The following is a 19,676-nucleotide window of genomic DNA, read 5'->3' as shown; positions in this document are numbered from 1 at the left end:
TGACGTAGATTTGCCTGAAACTGCCCCTCAACCCAGCACAACAGCAGATTTGACAACTGGAAGTTTGGCCCACATGGCGGATTATGCCTTACGTATCCTCAAAAGGGACCCACGCATTATTAAAATGATGACCGATGACGATTACTGGTTGGCCTGCCTCCTTGATCCTCGCTATAAAGGCAAATTGCAAAATATCATGCCACATGAGAACCTCGAACAAATATTAGCAACCAAACAAGCAACTCTGGTAGACCGTTTGATTCAGGCATTCCCAGCACACAGCGCCGGTGATGGTTCTCACATGAGCTGCAGGGGGCAACAGGGCAGAGGTGTTAGAGTTGCACAAATCAGAAGTGGCATTGGACAGAGGGGTTTTCTGACCAGGTTGTGGAGTGATTTCGCAATGACCGCAGACAGGACAGGTACTGCAGCATCAATTCAAAGTGACAGGAGACAACATTTGTCCAGTATGGTTACTAACTATTTTTCATCCCTTATCAATGTTCTCCCTCAACCGTCATTCCCATTTGATTACTGGGCATCCAAAATAGACACCTGGCCTGAATTGGCAGAATATGCATTGCAGGAGCTTGCTTGCCCAGCAGCTAGTGTGCTATCAGAAAGAGTATTCAGTGCTGCTGGTTCAATATTGACCGGAAAAAGGACTCATCTGGCTACCCAAAATGTTGATGATCTAACCTTCATTAAAATGAACCACTCATAGATTTCCAATTATTTTGCCCCACCTTTCCCGGCTGACACCTAGCTTTCCTATAAAAAGGTCTTGCTTGTGGACTGGTCTTACTGACTGTTCCAATCTCTTAATCTGCAGCAGCTGTTTGTCCAGCATACGACATGTTTACACCTCCCTAAATGCGCTAACTCCCCCCCACGGGGCCGTGGTCTCGCCACTTGGCGCAAGCACCCGTGAGAGTGCCGTTTGTCTGAAGAGGTGGGTGTGCCCGCTTTTGGCCGACGGCACTGCCACTGGTTCCCTCTTAGTACAATAAAGTGTCTCTGGCGGTGGTGGCGCGCAACCAACGTCAGACACACCGTTGTAACCTGAAGGGCCCTGGGCCTGTACCGCCGGCCACAAGAGAGTTTCCCCCCTCCCCAGCTCAAACAGTGCTGTACCACTTGCAAAATTATCTCTCACAGCTCCACCAATGTTTAGTCTATGCGCTGACATCCTTCAATGCCTGGCACTGACAATACCAATTTGTTGACATGTATGATGCTAGTTAAAATAGTCAGGGTCAGTGTCCTATATTGACACCAGTAAATACTTAGCGGCGCCAAATTACTATGTCTGAAACTCAGCAGAGGAACCCACCCCTGTACCTAAGTATGCCACCCTTTTTTTTTTGGTTTAGTTGTTTTGAGAGACATTAACATCTATTTATTTTTGGGGAGTACTAACTGTGTCAGACACTCCTTCCAATCGTCCTCCGCTGAACAAACCAATGCTGCCTGTGTACCCCTGCAAGATAATTCGAACTGCATTGAGCCTAATTTTTTTTATTTTAGGACTACTAAGTCTGTCTGCGGTCTCTCCTTCCAATAGTCCTCCGCTGACTACACCAATGCTGCCTGTGTACCCCTGGAACCTATTTAAAAGTGCATAGAGCCTACTTTCTTTATTGTAGGCCTACTAAGTCTGTCTGCGGTCCATCCTTCCATTTGTCCTCCGCTGAGCACACCAATGGCGTACGTGTACCCATGTATCTTTTTTTCAACCTGCAGTGAGCCAACTTTGTGGTGTAAGGCCTACTAGCTGTGTCTGTCTGCGCCACTTAATACAGCTGTTCTCCTCTAAAAAAAAAAAAAAAAAAGGCTGGTTTTCAGCCTGTCAGAATTATAAAACTGTATTGGGGCCACAAGTTTCGTTGTGGTCTTCAAACTGATTCTTCCGCTCCAAGGTGTTCTCCAGGTTGCCTTTCCTGAGCTTCAATCTTCAGGCTCTTGTTAAATAGTTTTTTAATCGAACAACTGCAGTGGGGCTACTAGTTGGGTTGGGGCCTACTAACGGTGTATGCCACTCCAAGGTGTTCTGCAGGTTGCCTTTCCTGAGCTTCAATCTTCAGGCTCTTGTTAAATAGTTTTTTAATCGAACAACTGCAGTGGGGCTACTAGTTGGGTTGGGGCCTACTAACGGTGTATGCCGCTCCAAGGTGTTCTGCAGGTTGCCTTTCCTGAGCTTCAATCTTCAGGCTCTTGTTAAATAGTTTTTTAATCGAACAACTGCAGTGGGGCTACTAGTTTGGCTGGGACCTACTAACGGTGTCTGCCGCTCCAAGGTGTTCTCCAGGTTGCCTTTCCTGAGCTTCAATCATCAGGCTCTTGTTAAATAGTTTTTTAATGGAACAACTGCAGTGGGGCTACTAGTTGGGTTGGGGCCTACTAACGGTGTATGCCACTCCAAGGTGTTCTCCAGGTTGCCTTTCCTGAGCTTCAATCTTCAGGCTCTTGTTAAATAGTTTTTTAATGGAACAACTGCAGTGGGGCTACTAGTTGGGTTGGGGCCTACTACCAGTGTCTGCCGCTCCAAGGTGTTCTCCTGGTTGCCTTTCCTGAGCTTCAATCTTCAGGCTCTCGTTAAATAGTTGTTGAAACAACACTGCATTAGGCCTACAAGTTGGGTCTGGGTTCTACAAACGGTGTCTTCCGCTCCAAGGTGTTCTCCAGGTTGCCTTTCCCTAGCTTCTATCTTCAGGCTCTCGTTAAATTGTTTTTAATATAACACTGCATTTGGCCTACTTGTTTTGTTGGCCCTACCAACGGTGTCTGCCACTCCTTGATGTTCTCCTACACTGAACAAACCAGTGCCACCTGTTTACTACTGTTACCAATTTTGAACTGCATTTAGCCTACTTACTGATTTGGGTCTACTCACTGTGTCAGCCTCTCATTACAGTTGTACTCCACTGAACAAAGCAATGCCCCCTGGTTAGTCCTGTTACCAATTTTGAACTGCATTTAGCCCACTTTATTCTTTGGGCCTATATCTTTGTTTCCTCCTCATCCTGCCCATTGCCCAGCCAGTGATAGATGAGTCTGCTGGTACATTGACCCAGAACGCTACATTCCCCGTGCACGCTACACAGCAAGAATGTGACCCTGCTGAAAGTCAGGTTCCCCTTCCCGCATACCATAACACCTTACACGGGGACAAAGAGGAAGGTGCAGATGAAAGTGCAGGTTCCTTCATCAGGTGGGGGGGAATACTCGTTGGCGACGTCACTGGCACAGGGCCCCTCATAGTACGCAAAAAGTGTCGCTGCAAGTGGGAGGCGCCCCCGCCATGCAAACACACCGCCGTACTTTGAGGGGCCCTGTGCCAGTGCCAATGCCAACGAGTGGGCCCCCCTGCTTGCTCAGGATCACAGCACTTGCAAAGTTTAAATACTTACCTCTCCCTGCTCCACAGCCCTGAGGTGGTTCAGATTACCTGGGCCCACTAAATACTTGAACCAGCCCTACCCCCCACAACTTTAGCCAAATGACCCCCAATTTCCAATGCCTTACTATTATTATAAGGTAAATTAAGATTGACAAGCTTCAGTAACAAGAATGGATGTTTTTGCCATTATAATGGGCACTGTAGGTGTTTTCCTGGCCTCCACTCACTGCCGACTATGCTCCCCCATTGACTTGCATTGGGTTTCGTGTTTCGGTTGATCCCCGACTTTTCGCGATAATCGTCCGATTCCACTCGACTCGACTTTTGAGATAGTTGGGTTTCGCGAAACCCGACTCGACCCTAAAAAACTAAAAGCCGCTCAACTTCTAGTGCCTGGCCATAGACTGGGCCCTGCAATGTTTGCAGCGCTACTTGTATGGTCGCACCTTCACTGTGGTGACCGACCATAATGCTCTGCGCTGGCTACAAGCCATGTGTGGAACCAACGGAAGGTTGCTACGCTGGAGCCTTGCCCTCCAGCAGTACGATTTTACAATCAAACACAAAATGGGCAGGGAGCATGGCAATGCAGACGGGTTGTCCCTCTGGGGCGAACCTGCTGAGGTGCACATGGAGGAGTACCGCGAGGTCCTGCCTCCATAGCGCAGTACAAAAGGGGGAGGTGTCAGGAACATGAGGTATTTGCATTATCACGCACACTGAGCTCTGCTAAGTCCCTTCAAGCTGAGCCAACACACGCTACGGGCCATCCCAACCCCCCTCTTCTCACTGCTCGCTTGTGTGTGTGTGAATCCTAAACCCCTCCCAAAAGAATGTTTATTGCTTTTAGCTGCAAATAGCAGACATTTCCCTAAAGCTACTCATTCCCCCTCCCATCGAATACCAGCCAAAACTGGTGTAGAAGCGCTGAGTTCCTTTGTTCTATTAACGTGATATATGGGCACCAACCCAAGCTAGGATTATAAGAAGTACACATGTATATATTCCGGATGTCCATCTATAGAACTATCACTCACTGAAAGCGCGAGCAGCTAAACGCAACGAGTGCAGAGTGTGGATTTCTCAGTAAGCGGTTCAGGTAATTGCTCTGTATTTACACTTAAAAGAACACCCCTGATGTGGGGAACATCATGAGCATGGTGTCGTACTTATGCGAGGTTCATACAGCAAGTTATGCATAAAAGATAGTTTTCATATCCTAAGTAAAGGGGAGGTGTCAACCCCTAAGTGATATCACGATCACGAAGATGCTCACTAAAATTGGAGGTGCTCAGGAGAATCAAAATATATAGAAGGAAAAAACTCCGGCACACAACAAAGTCCAAAGAAATTTTGCTTGTAATTTATTTATCAGCAGTTTTCATCAATGCATCAGCAGTTTCCATAAATGCATAACACACCATCAGGTTTCCAGAAACGTAAATATATACTCTGCGTGGACAAATGTAATATCTTCCTCAACGTTTCGGCTAGACAAGCCTTTTTCAAGAGATTAAGATGTCCTTCTGAAATATATACAGGCATAAGTATAATGTAGTTCAAAGACGGTAATAAAACCACTATAAAATAAAAAGACACTGCAGAAAACATTACTTCATGTTTTCCTTGTATAATGTGACATGGTATATATACAAAATAAAGATGCCATCGAGCTAATATAGAGTTATATAAACTCACTGAGTGATATTTATATATATTGAAGGCTTCCAAACATCAAAATTGTAACTAATGCGTCTATGGAGAACCATCTAAAGAGTCACCATATATGTAACAAATAAGAATCTAGTTCCCTATATGTGAAAAGATACTAGCATATAGGTACCTGGAGGAGTAAGGAAATAAATGCTAATATGAAGGGTGCCAATATACCACCACCATGTGTGTAAACCAGAGAAGAGAAAAACCATACTTGCAATACAAGGTACCGGGTAGGGTAACCCACTGTAGAGAAATACGTACGAAAACTAGTAAGTGGAAGGCAAACGAGAGGTATCTCAACAGTATACACAGAATGAGCGCTAGAACAATACCTGTATGGTAAGCCACAAGAAGGCGTCGCATAAAAATGCAGGGGACCGGAAAGCTGTGACCGCTGTTACGGAGGCATGTGAGAAGAAGCAAGCGTGCGGTCGGCTTTTACCTGATCCGGTACGAGTACTTCCGGGTCAAGGTGAAAAAGGATACCGTGCATCAGAGCGGAAGGTGAAGACCGAGTGAGAGCCGAGAGAAGCCGGAAAGTACCGAGATTGTGCGCACGCGCAGAAGAAATCACGGCCCCAGCTCTATACACCGCTCGAATGCTGGAAAAAAAGGGGGAGGGGGGGAAAAAGAGAGAGACCATATTAGCGCTAGACTAAGTAATGTGATAGACAATAAACAATATACAACCAGGTACCACTATGTTAAATCAAAACAATCTTATCGGACAACATTATTGATAAATGACCCACGGAGGATATAAACAAATATGAGTATCACAAATATTGTACAATTTTAGCCAAAGGATAAAACCCATACGGAGGATGATTTAACCCGTAGTCATCTAGAGAAAACAAAGGATAACATCAATATATTAGTATGAAACTTCATACTCCCTATTTAACCCATGTGGAGATAATGTCTGTAGCGTGTAAATGCAAAAGGATTCACGCTCTTTTAGCCGTTTAATTCTGTCACCCCCCCCCCCCCCCTCTCCTGGCCAACGGTAGACCAGGAGGGGGGGTGACAGAATTAAACGGCTAAAAGAGCGTGAATGCACGGTATCCTTTTTCACCTTGACCCGGAAGTACTCGTACCGGATCAGGTAAAAGCCGACCGCACGCTTGCTTCTTCTCACATGCCTCCGTAACAGCGGTCACAGCTTTCCGGTCCCCTGCATTTTTATGCGACGCCTTCTTGTGGCTTACCATACAGGTATTGTTCTAGCGCTCATTCTGTGTATACTGTTGAGATACCTCTCGTTTGCCTTCCACTTACTAGTTTTCGTACGTATTTCTCTACAGTGGGTTTCCCTACCCGGTACCTTGTATTGCAAGTATGGTTTTTCTCTTCTCTGGTTTACACACATGGTGGTGGTATATTGGCACCCTTCATATTAGCATTTATTTCCTTACTCCTCCAGGTACCTATATGCTAGTATCTTTTCACATATAGGGAACTAGATTCTTATTTGTTACATATATGGTGACTCTTTAGATGGTTCTCCATAGACGCATTAGTTACAATTTTGATGTTTGGAAGCCTTCAATATATATAAATATCACTCAGTGAGTTTATATAACTCTATATTAGCTCGATGGCATCTTTATTTTGTATATATACCATGTCACATTATACAAGGAAAACATGAAGTAATGTTTTCTGCAGTGTCTTTTTATTTTATAGTGGTTTTATTACCGTCTTTGAACTACATTATACTTATGCCTGTATATATTTCAGAAGGACATCTTAATCTCTTGAAAAAGGCTTGTCTAGCCAAAACGTTGAGGAAGATATTACATTTGTCCACGCAGAGTATATATTTACGTTTCTGGAAACCTGATGGTGTGTTATGCATTTATGGAAACCCCTAAGTGATGTCACCACAGGGGGAGTGCCTTGGTTTTGGGCTAGAATAATTTAGCAAGACCAGCATTCTGGAGCGTCTTGTGTCCGGAGTCCAGCTGCTCTCTACATGTGTGCTATGCATCTAGATGTTTTTATACTCCTAAGCCACAGGCCAGCCAAGATGATACCATGACATAACGACCTTTTCTCATTTAATCCCATTTTATTTGTAATCTGTAATGTACACATGATTTTGTCTTCTTTATAATATCTTTTATACTTTGTAAACACTGCCTACCTTTTTATGGAGTAAAATATATGATTTACTAGCTTGTCTCACTGCTCTATAAACGAACTGTCGCTTCCTCTGAAGTGAATTACGCTACTGATTTGGGTTGGCTCCGGACCCGTTAACCCTTGTGGAATCGGAGCTGGTGGCAGCATACTTTGTTCTGTGCAATTGGGCATCTTTGTAGCGAACGGCGGCATTGATAATTATTGTTCCTGCCTGTGTGGGAGTAATTATATCGCCCTCGCTGCAGCGTGCCCAATAGCCAGTACAAAGCAGGCAGCCTTTCTGGCGACTAATTACCCTAGGTGCAGTACCTAGTCTGACCTGAGGGTAAAGGGGGCGCCAGAGAGCTGCAAGTTCCAAACCGGAAATGGGATATAGATAAATCACAAGGAACCTGGGACAACCAAACCACCCCGATTCATGACAAATTGGTGTGAGTAGTGGGGACGATAAAGGTATCCTCCCCGGGAGCCCTGACATATTGCTGGGATTCGTGACATATTGTTGGCAGCATGGTGTGAACCGTGACATATACTGGCCCCTTAGTAGCCCCCAAACTGTTTGATGGCTCCAACACTGTATGATCCCTTCACTGTAATCTCCACACTGTATGATGCGCCCCTAGATAGCCTACATATAGTATAATACACCAGATAGTCCTCAAAATAGTATAATGCAATCTCCATAGGTGTCCATATAGTATAATGCACTCCCCATAGCCTACATATAGTATAATGCACCAGATAGTCCTCAAAATAGTATAATGCACTCCCCATAGGTAGACTCTATATAGTATAATGCATTCCCCATAGCCTACATATAGTATAATGCACCAGATAGTCCTCAAAATAGTATAATGCACTCCCCATAGGTAGACTCTATATAGTATAATGCATTCCCCATAGGCAGACTCTATATGGTATAATGCACCCCCATAGGCAGACTCTATAGTATAATGAACTCCCCATAGGTAAACTCTATATAGTATAATGCACTCCCCATAGGCAGACTATATATAATATAATGCACCCTCCATAGACAGACTCTAAATAATATAATGCACCCCCCAAAGGCAGACTCTATAACATAATGCAGCACCCTATAACCAGACTCTAATATAATGCAGCCCCCCATAAACAGACTCTAATATGATGCAGCCCCCGCATAGGCAGACTCTAATATAATGCACGGTGGCTCAGTGGATAGCACTGCAGCCTTGCAGCGCTGGAGTCCTGGGTTCTAAAACCACCTTAGACAGCATCTGCAAGGAGTTTGTATGTTCTCCCCGTGTTTGCGTGGGTTTCCTCCGTGTACTCCGGTTTTCTTCCACATTCCAAAGACATACTGATAGGGAATTTAGATTGTGAGACCCATTTGGGACAGTGATGGTAATGTGTGCAAAACTGTAAAACGCTGCGGAATATGTTAGCGCTATATAAAAATAAAGATTATTATTATTAGAATGCAGCCCCCCAATAGGCATATTCTATAGTATAATGCAGCCCCCCATAGGCAGACTCTAATATAATGCAGCCCCCCATAGGCAGACTCTAATAAAATGCACCCCTTCAGTCTTCTATAGTATAATGCACCTCCATGAAAAAATAAATAAATCCAATACTCACCTATCTTCCTATTAGTTCATCTGCTGCTCCGAGCTCCCACACAATGACGTCATCACATCCGCTGTGTCAGGGGTGTCAGATGCTGAAATGAGGACGATGGGAGAGGGAGCGTTATGCTCCTTCTTTCATCAATGTGGTCAGCTGTATCGGCATCTTGCCAATACAGTTGAACCTGCGATGACAGGCGGGGAGACCCACTGCTGGCACGGGGGGCCCACTGCGGTTGTCGGGTCCTCCCCACCTGCTCAGGGGCCCCATAGCGGAGGGTGGCAGAGCATTGAGATCGATTCTCCCTGCTCTGCCACAGAAGATAACTATATTGGCGTGCACAGCAGTTACAGTAGCTTAGCTCTGGGTGGGCTCCCTCAGAGCGCAGAGCACAGGGCGACCGCCCCCTCTGCCCCTTCCCGATAGCTACACTACTGCCTAATACATATGAATGTCCTTCAGTTCTGCCAAAATTGTCGGGTTATGGGCTCCTTTTCCATCAATTTTAACTTAGTGTAAGGCTTCTTCTGAGGGTGGAGCTCCCAGTGGTTATCAGATATGAGAGGTATGTATTTAGTCATTTATTACCTACTAGATGGTGGCCTGATTCTAATGCATCGGGTATTCTAGAATATGTATGTCCACGTAGTATATTGCACAGCTCATGTAGTATATTGCCCAACCACGTAGTATATTGCCCAACTACATAGTATATTGCCCAGCCACGTAGTATATTGCCCAGCTACGTAGTATATTGCCCAATCACGTAGTATATTGCCCAACCACGTAGTATATTTCCGAGCCACGTAGTATATTGCCCAACCACATAGTATATTGCCCAGCCACGTAGTATATTGCCCAGTCACCTAGTATACAGCACAGAGCCACGTACTATACAGCACAGACACGTAGTATACTACCCAGCCACATAGTATATTGCCCAGTGATGTAGTATATTGCCTAGCCACATAGTATATTGCCCAGCCACATAATATATTGCCCAGCCACATAGTATATTGCCCAGCCACATAGTATATTGCCCAGTCACGTAGTATACAGCACAGAGCCACATAGTATACAGCAAAGACACGTAGTATACTGCCCAGTCACGTAGTATATTGGCCAGTCACGTAGTAAATTGCCCAGCCAAGTAGTATATTGGCCAGTCACGTAGTATATTGCCTAGCCACGTAGTATATTGCACAGCCATGCAGTATATTGCCCAGCCACGTAGTATATTGCCCAGCCCGCGTAGTATATTGCACAGCCCGCGCAGTACCACGCACGCAGTATATAACACAGGCCACGTAGTGTATAACACAGGCCACATAGTGTATAACACAGGCCATGTAGTGTATAGCACAGCCCATGCAGTACATTGCAAAGTCCGCACAGTACATTGCACAGCCCGCGTACTATATTGCACAGCCCGCGTAGTACATTGCACAGCCCGCCCAGTACATTGCACAGCCCGCGCAGTACATTGCACAGCCCGCGCAGTACCACGCATGCAGTATATAACACAGGCAACGTAGTGTATAACACAGGCCACATAGTGTATAACACAGGCCACGTAGTGTATAGCACAGCCCATGCAGTACAGTACATTGCACAGCCCGCACAGTACATTGCACAGTCCGCGTACTATATTGCACAGCCTGCGTAGTACATTGCACAGCCCGCGCAGTACATTGCACAGCCCGCGCAGTACATTGCACAGCCCGCGCAGTACATTGCACAGCCCGCGCAGCACATTCCACAGCCCACACAGTACATTGCACAGCCCGCGCAGTATATTGCCCAGCCACGTAGTATATTGCCCAGCCACGTAGTATATTGCACAGCCACGTGGTATATTGCACAGCCCACGTAGTATATTGCACAGCCCGCGCAGTACCACGCACGCAGTATATAACACAGGCCACGTAGTGTATAACACAGGCCACGTAGTGTATAAGAGGCCACGTAGTGTATAACAGAGGCCACGAAGTGTATAGCACAGCCCGCGCAGTACATTGCACACCCCACAGTACATTGCACAGCCCACGCAGTACATTGCACAGCCCGCGCAGTACATTGCACAGCCTGCGCAGTACATTGCACAGCCACGTAGTATATTGCCCAGCCACGTAGTATATTGCCCAGTCACGTAGTATATTGCCCAGTCACGTAGTATATTGCCCAGCCACGTAGTATATTGCCCAGTCACGTAGTATATTGCCCAGCCACGTAGTAGTATATAATACAGCCCACGTAATATATTGCACAGCCCATGCAGTATATAGCAATGTGGGTGCCATATCCCTGTTAAAAAAAAAGAATTTAAATAAAAAATAGTGATATACTCACCCTCCCGTTGGCCCCCGGATCGAAGCAGTTACCAACGCTCCTCGCGTGCTCCGGTCTGAAGAGTGCATTGCGGTCTCACGAGATGATGACGTAGCGGTCTTGCGAGACCGCAATGCATGGAGCGGTCACCGGGGCGTCGCCAGGAGCGGGAAAGGCCTGTTCCTGATCCGACGGACAGTGAGTATATAACTATTTTTTATTTTTAAAATTATTTGTAACATTAGATATTTTTACTATTGATGCTGCATGAATAGTAAAAAGTTAGTCACAGGGTTAATAGCAGCTTTAACCAAGTGCGTTACACCGCGGTCAACGCTGCCATTAACCCTGTGTGAACGCTGACTGGAGGGGAGTACGGAGCGGGCACTGACTGCCGGGAGGAAGGAGCGGCCATTTTTCCATCGGACTGTTACCGTTGCTGATTGGTTGTGGCTGTTTTGCCGCGACCAATCAGCGACTTGGATTTCCATGACAGACAGAGGCCGCGACCAATGAATATCCGTGACAGACAGCCAGACAGACAGAAGTGACCCTTAGACAATTATATAGTACACTAGATGGTGGCCCGATTCTAACGCATCGGATATTCTAGAATATGCATGTCCACGTAGTATATAGCACAGCCACGTAGTATATTGCCCAGCCACGTAGTATACAGGTCCTTCTCAAAAAATTAGCATATAGTGTTAAATTTCATTATTTACCATAATGTAATGATTACAATTAAACTTTCATATATTATACAGGGTGGAGCGCGGTAATTTGCTTTTTTGCACTGCATGCTGTGGCGGCACTGTCGGTCGAAGAGAGGGGAGAGTGGTTGTGGCTTACAGTGGCTGATGGGAGATTTGTATTCCTCTGCCTTTCAGTTGCCATCATGCAGTGGACACGTGAGGAGAGGTCATTTTGTGTTGAAGCGTATTTTTCAAATGCCCACTCGATCATTGCAGTGCAGCGTGCTTTTCGTTTACAATTCGCTGTTCCTCCACGCGGACGTGTTCCTGGACGGCAATCAATTGTAAATTGGGTGAATGCATTCAGAACAGCAGGGAATGTGTCATGTGTACGAAGGGGACCTGAGAGAAGGATTACAACACCACAAAACATCGAGAGAGTTAGAGCAGCAGTACTGCAATCTCCGAAACGCTCTGCTCGGAAGCAATCATTTGCTCTTGGCATTTCAAGACGTTCTCTCCACCGGATTCTTCATGATGAACTGAATTTTCACCCGTATAAAATGTGCGTGGTCCAACATTTGTCAGCATGGGACTATTTGACACGGCGGACCTCTTGTGAAGACATGTTAGCAACGATACCCCGTGACGCAATTGTGTTTTTTTCTGATGAGGCACTGCACACACAGTGAGGGTTACCATGAATTGTTTGAGGCAAATGTTTCCTGGACGGCTTATCTCTTTGAGGGGAGATGTGAACTGGCCAACACGCTCACCAGATTTAGCCCCATGCAATTTTTTCCTTTGGGGTTACCTGAAGTCTAAGGTGTATATCAACCGTCCCAACACCTTGGAAGACCTAAGGAACAATATTGAAGCTGAAATTGGCAGAATACCAGTGGACATGCTTGTTAGAGTTCATGAAAACTTCAGAAAACGTATGCAGCAGTGTGTGGATAGCGAAGGTCGACATTTGCCAGATACACTATTTAAAACCATGTAATTTAAAAATTCCATTACTGTTCAGTATAATTAAAATATAAAATAAATTTTTCTAATGATCATAATTTTTTTATTTAATTCCCAAATCAGCAAATTACCGCGCTCCACCCTGTAGATTCATTATCCACCAACTGAAATTTGTCAGGTCTTTTATTGTTTTAATACTGATGATTTTGGCATACAACTCCTGATAACCCAAAAAACCTGTCTCAATAAATTAGCATATTTCACCCATCCAATCAAATAAAAGTGTTTTTTTAATAACAAACAAAAAAACCATCAAATAATAATGTTCAGTTATGCACTCAATACTTGGTCGGGAATCCTTTGGCAGAAATGACTGCTTCAATGCGGCATGGCATGGAGGCAATCAGCCTGTGACACTGCTGAGATGTTATGGAGGCCCAGGATGCTTCAATAGCGGCCTTAAGCTCATCCAGAGTGTTGGGTCTTGCGTCTCTCAACTTTCTCTTCACAATATCCCACAGATTCTCTATGGGGTTCAGGTCAGGAGAGTTGGCAGGCCAATTGAGCACAGTAATACCATGGTCAGTAAACCATTTACCAGTGGTTTTGGCACTGTGAGCAGGTGCCAGGTCGTGCTGAAAAATGAAATCTTCATCTCCATAAAGCATTTCAGCCGATGGAAGCATGAAGTGCTCCAAAATCTCCTGATAGCTAGCTGCATTGACCCTGCCCTTGATGAAACACAGTGGACCAACACCAGCAGCTGACATGGCACCCCACACCATCACTGACTGTGGGTACTTGACACTGGACTTCAGGCATTTTGGCATTTCCTTCTCCCCAGTCTTCCTCCAGACTCTGGCACCTTGATTTCCGAATGACATGCAAAATTTGCTTTCATCAGAAAAAAGTACTTGGGACCACTTAGCAACAGTCCAGTGCTGCTTCTCTGTAGCCCAGGTCAGGCGCCTCTGCCGCTGTTTATGGTTCAAAAGTGGCTTTACCTGGGGAATGCGGCACCTGTAGCCCATTTCCTGCACACGCCTGTGCACGGTGGCTCTGGATGTTTCCACACCAGACTCAGTCCACTGCTTCCTCAGGTTCCCCAAGGTCTGGAATCGGTCCTTCTCCACAATCTTCCTCAGGGTCCGGTCTCCTCTTCTCGTTGTACAGCGTTTTCTGCCACATTGTTTCCTTCCAACAGACTTACCATTGAGGTGCCTTGATACAGCACTCTGGGAACAGCCTATTTGTTGAGAAATTTCTTTCTGGGTCTTACCCTCTTGCTTGAGGGTGTCAATGATGGCCTACTTGACATCTGTCAGGTCGCTAGTCTTACCCATGATGGGGGTTTTGAGTAATGAACCAGGCAGGGAGTTTATAAAAGCCTCAGGTATCTTTTGCATGTGTTTAGAGTTAATTAGTTGATTCAGAAGATTAGGGTAATAGGTCGTTTAGAGAACCTTTTCTTGATATGCTAATTTATTGAGAGAGGTTTTTTGGGTTATCAGGAGTTGTATGCCAAAATCATCAGTATTAAAACAATAAAAGACCTGACAAATTTCAGTTGGTGGATAATGAATCTATAATATATGAAAGTTTAATTGTAATCATTACATTATGGTAAATAATGAAATTTAACACTATATGCTAATTTTTTGAGAAGGACCTGTATTGCCCAGCCACGTAGTATATTGCCCAGCCACGTAGTATATTGCCCAGTCACGTAGTATATTGCCCATCCACGTAGTATATTGCCCAGCCACGTAGTATATTGCCCAGCCACGTAGTATGTAGTATATTGCCCAGCCACGCAGCATATTGCCAAGTCCCGTAGTATATTGCCCAGCCACGTAGTATGTAGTATATTGCCCAGCCACGTAGTATATTGCCAAGTCACGTAGTATATTGCCCAGTCACATTGCCCAGCCACGTAGTATATTGCCCAGCCACGTAGTATGTAATATATTGCCCAGCCACGTAGTAAATTGCCCAGTCACGTAGTATATTGCCCAGTCACGTTGCCCAGCCATGTAGTATATTGCCCAGTCACGTAGTATGTTGCACAGTCCACGTAGTATATAGCACAGCCCATGTAGTAAATAGCACAGCCCACGTAGAACATTGCCCAGCCCATGTAGTATATTGCCCAGCCCATGTAGTATATTGCCCAGTCACGTAGTATATTGCACAGCCCACGTAGTATATAGCACAGCCCATGTAGTATTTAGCACAGCCCACGTAGTATATTGCCCAGCCCATGTAGTATATTGCACAGCACACGTAGTTTATAGCAATGTGGGCATCATATCCCTGTTAAAAAAAAAGAATTAAAATAAAAAATAGTTATATACTCACCTTCCGGAGCCCCCGGATCCAAGCGAAGCGGTTACCGACGCTCCTCCCACGCTCCGGTCTCAAGAGTGCATTGCGGTCTCGCGAGATCGCAGCATGGACCGGTTACCGAAGTGTCGTGAGCGGGAAAGGCCTATTGTGGATCCGAGGGGCCGACGGACGGTGAGTATATAACTATTTTTTATTTTTTTTTATTATTTTTAACATTAGATCTTTTTACTATTGATGCCGCATAGGCAGCATCAATAGTAAAACGTTGGTCACACAAGGTTAATAGCAGCGTTAACCGAGTGCGTTATACCGCGGCATAGCACGGTCGGTTAACGCTGCCATTAACCCTGTGTGAGCGCTTACTGGAGGGGAGTATGGAGCAGACACTGACTGCGGGGAGGAAGGAGCAGCCATGTTGCCGCCGGACTGTGCCCGTCGCTGATTGGTCGTAGCTGTTTTGCCGCAACCAATCAGCGACTTGGATTTCCATGACAGACAGAGGCCGCGACCAATGAATATCCGTGACAGACAGAAGGACAGACGGAAGTGACCCTTAGACAATTATATAGTAGATCTGTTCCTGGTGAAAGCTGAGTATAGATCAAAACAGAGACTTAACTTGACTTTTCTGTGCCCTTATGGGCTCCCCAGCTCCCAAACCATCTTTAGCGACACCTTGAAATGTGAACAGATAAACTACTCTTCTGTAAGAAATAATTTCTCTGTATTAGGCCGGGGTCACACATGCCAGTGCCATGCAAGAAACTCATGCGAGTCTCTCGCATCAATACCCGGCACGGCCACCGGCACTCGGGACCGGAGTGTGCGGCTGCATGTATTTTTATGCAGCTGAACGCTCCAGTCCGAAACGCCGGCGGCAGTGCAGGATATTGAGGCGCAATTTTCTCGCATGGCACTCGCAAGTGTGACCCCTGCATTTGGGGTTGTCTGGTAGATAAAAAAATATTTTTCAAAGAGCTCAGACTGGTTTAAAAGAATTACCAATATAAAAAATAAAATATATGAAATAATACTGACCCTCACTGATTCCCCGCATTTCTCCTTCCTAGTCTTGCCTTCATACACTGGAGATGGCAGTACAGCCAATGAATGGTAACCGCTGTAACCAGTGATTGACTAGGTGGGCATCTACTGCCATTTCCAGTGTCCAGTCCAGATGTGATCAGGAAGTAGAGACTAGTTGGAACCAGTTAAGTGCAGCACCCGCTAGGGCCGTCGGGCACCCGGAACCGGGTCGGACGGTTCTTAAAGGGGTAATCACGGCAGCAGTGACTTGGTCCGTGGCCCTGGGCGTGCAATAAAAGGGAATGAGGGAATGTTGATGATAAAGTTTGTAGGGGATAAAGGGGAAATGTTCTTGACGCCACCTGTGGTACTCGGCCAGGAATGGCCGACGCTGCTTAAAGGGACCACTGGTGCTGATGGTGTTGCAGGAGAGTTGATATAGCTCCTCACAGATGGAGCGGGGGCCCCAGGGCTACCAGACCAGTCTATGAGGGATTATGGATGTTGGGGTGCAGGAATAGTTGGAGGACACAGGGACTGTAGTTTCTTTACCTTTAATTGTAGGTGCAGTCTGGAGCACAGGTAACAGGTGGTATTGGAAATCTGGACAGCCTGGAAGCAGTTTAGAATTCCCCTGAACAGGTGGGATTGGAAGCCTCCCTACTGAGCTGCTCTCTGGGTTCCTGATGCTTGCAGTTCTCTTCAAGTCCCTCTTTCAGTCTGTCCAATTAGTGAAACACTACCCGTATGGCAGGCAGCTTGAGCCTATTCAAAGTGTCACTCCCTCGTGGTGACTCCGGGCTCTAGTTTGCGGCTGTGCCTTCGGGTATCAGTTGTGGCCAGGAGACCTGCAATCTCCTGTCCTCTGGAATTGGCTGCGGGGCCTGTAGTTTCCACACAACTATGGACTCCGATGTCCGCTCTGTTGCGCTCAATCCTGGGGTGAGCTCAGTCGCAGCTCCACTCCCAGGCTTCTCCTCAAATGCTTCCTCTCCCTTCACTGTCTCACACTACACTCTCTAACCCCGCCTCCAGGCCAGAACTTATAGGGAAGCTACCCTGAAACCGGGTTTAGAGCTCCCCCTTCTGGTCTGGAGTCAGGAAAAGTGTTGTATGCCAGCGTACCTGCTAAGGGAATCCCTTCTTGCTTCCAGGCATGGCATCACCCCCTGTGAGGGAGGCAATGCCACTGTGGCAACCGGACTCCTTGGGTGCTACATCCACATAAGCAGCCATACTCACCAATATTTCAATCTCCAAAATCAGGAAATGTAAGACCTATCCTGAGACCACCCCAAAAATACCCAACAATGGCCACTTTTGGGCAAGGCTTGTTTACTACACAACCCTTCTGTGGTTCAGTTCAAGAATATTCCAGGAAAATTGGCACTTTTGACAAGTATGACCATCTGACCCAGAACTGTGGTGTATAGAGAGGAAAGTTAAAGGGGTATGCCCATCTCCAAGATCCTATCCCAATATGTAGTAGGTATAATAATAACAATAATATTAACAAATATCTCCAGGTAGAAATGTAGTATAGATGTTCTGATTCGCTATATCTCTTTCATCATGTGCAGGCATTGCCGGACCTTAGGCATCCATGGATATGACCACTGATATAGTGACAGTTAGCTAGTTGATAGTGGTCATAACCATGGATAGCCAAGGTCCTGGAATGGCTGCACATAAGGAAAGGCATCAGAAAAACTATACTACATTTCGAATTGGAGGTATTTGCTAATATTATTATTCGACCTACTGCATATTTGGATAGGATTTTGGAGATGGGAATACCCTTTAACATTGCTTTTTTTTGTTTTTCTTGTTTTTTTTTTAACCTGGCTGATCGCTGTAAAAAAACACTTAAACAGGACAGTCCTTTTAAGGTATATATGATCATTTTATTACAAAATTTTATAGGTACATGATCACACATTTTGCTGGTTCAGAGTCACTGGGCTTTTCCAGCAGGTCCTTTCACTAGGCTCATTGAGCTCCTGGGATATTCTGGCGTGCGATTTGACATGTAAGAACAGTTGCCATCTGTGTTAAAAGTTGCCAGAAGATGCGTAAGGACAAGATGTGATATGATATCCCTCAAGGGTATTATCTGCTTATACTTTAAAGTGTGACTCATCTGTCGGATTCTGCCTTTTAAGTGCTGGACCTCTGGGCATCCTCCGTGTAGTTAATCTGACTTCCAAGTTCGGAGTATTGATTTTACTTGATAGAATGATGTTTCCCGGTTGTAAAGGAAATGCTTATTGGGGATGTAATAAAAACCGCAAGAAGTGTGTCCTCTACCGCCCTAATGATATCGGACAAGTGGAGGAAAGTCATTAGTTGTCAGCAGCACTGGGCGAATACTATAACCTCTACAGACACAGCCTATTGTTTTGACAGCGCAGGATAGAAAATAATATAACGATGGTTGATAAACCTACACCTTAAAATGAGAGGCATGCAACAACACAAGGGGTTAACAGCTTTTATGTAGGTTGGGGCTACATTGGACGCAGAAGAGATCATCATAACTAACTAAAGCAATTGTTACCATCCACCTCTCGTGTCTCCCCTTTTCCCCATAGTTTGTAAGCTTGCGAGCAGGGCCCTCACTCCTCCTGGTATCTGTTTTGAACTGTATTTCTGTTATGATGTAATGTTTATTGTCTGTACAAGTCCCCTCTATAATTTGTAAAGCGCTGCGGAATATGTTGGCGCTATATAAATAAAATTATTATTATTATTATTATTATTATTATCATGTGCTGCTGCTGCTATATTTAAGCATCGTACAAGTGAATGGGGTCGCACTGCACCTCACAAAGTACCTGGAACAACAAGTCACAAAAAAATCTAATGGGTTCTGATTTTTGTGGAAGGCAAGCGACAGCATTACGTTGCAATGTAGCAGCAGCATACAGCAATCTTTAGCTAGGCGACTTGTGTCATGGCTTAAAGTGGCTTTCACACGAACAAAAGTTCATTTTATTTAATAGATCTTGGAATAATAATCATTTCCACAATTGGATGTGTTCATATAAAATGTTCCTGTGCTGAGATAATCTTATAAATGTGCCCCAGCTGTGTACTGTGTAATGTCTGTGTCTGACTGTACAGGAACACAGTCTGATCATACCACGGCTCCTGGGCAGGAGGGAAACAAAAGAGTATACAGACAGGACAACATAGGATCATAGCTTATTCTTTCCTTGGAGTAAAATATTGTTTAAAAACAGGCAGAGAAATGTTTTATCCCACAAAAAGTATCAGCTGTGATCCCGTATTGTCCTCTCTGTATACTCTCTTTTCTGTCCTGACCTGCCCAGGAGCTGTGGTATGATCAGACCATGTCCCTGTACGGTCAGACACAGCCATTACACAGTACACAGCAGGGACACATTTATAAGATTATCTCAGCACAGGAACATCTT

This window comes from Ranitomeya imitator, chromosome 1 (genome assembly GCF_032444005.1).
Source record: "Ranitomeya imitator isolate aRanImi1 chromosome 1, aRanImi1.pri, whole genome shotgun sequence".
In the NCBI taxonomy this organism is placed as follows: domain Eukaryota; kingdom Metazoa; phylum Chordata; class Amphibia; order Anura; family Dendrobatidae; genus Ranitomeya; species Ranitomeya imitator.
Note: the sequence above shows the minus strand (reverse complement) of the source record.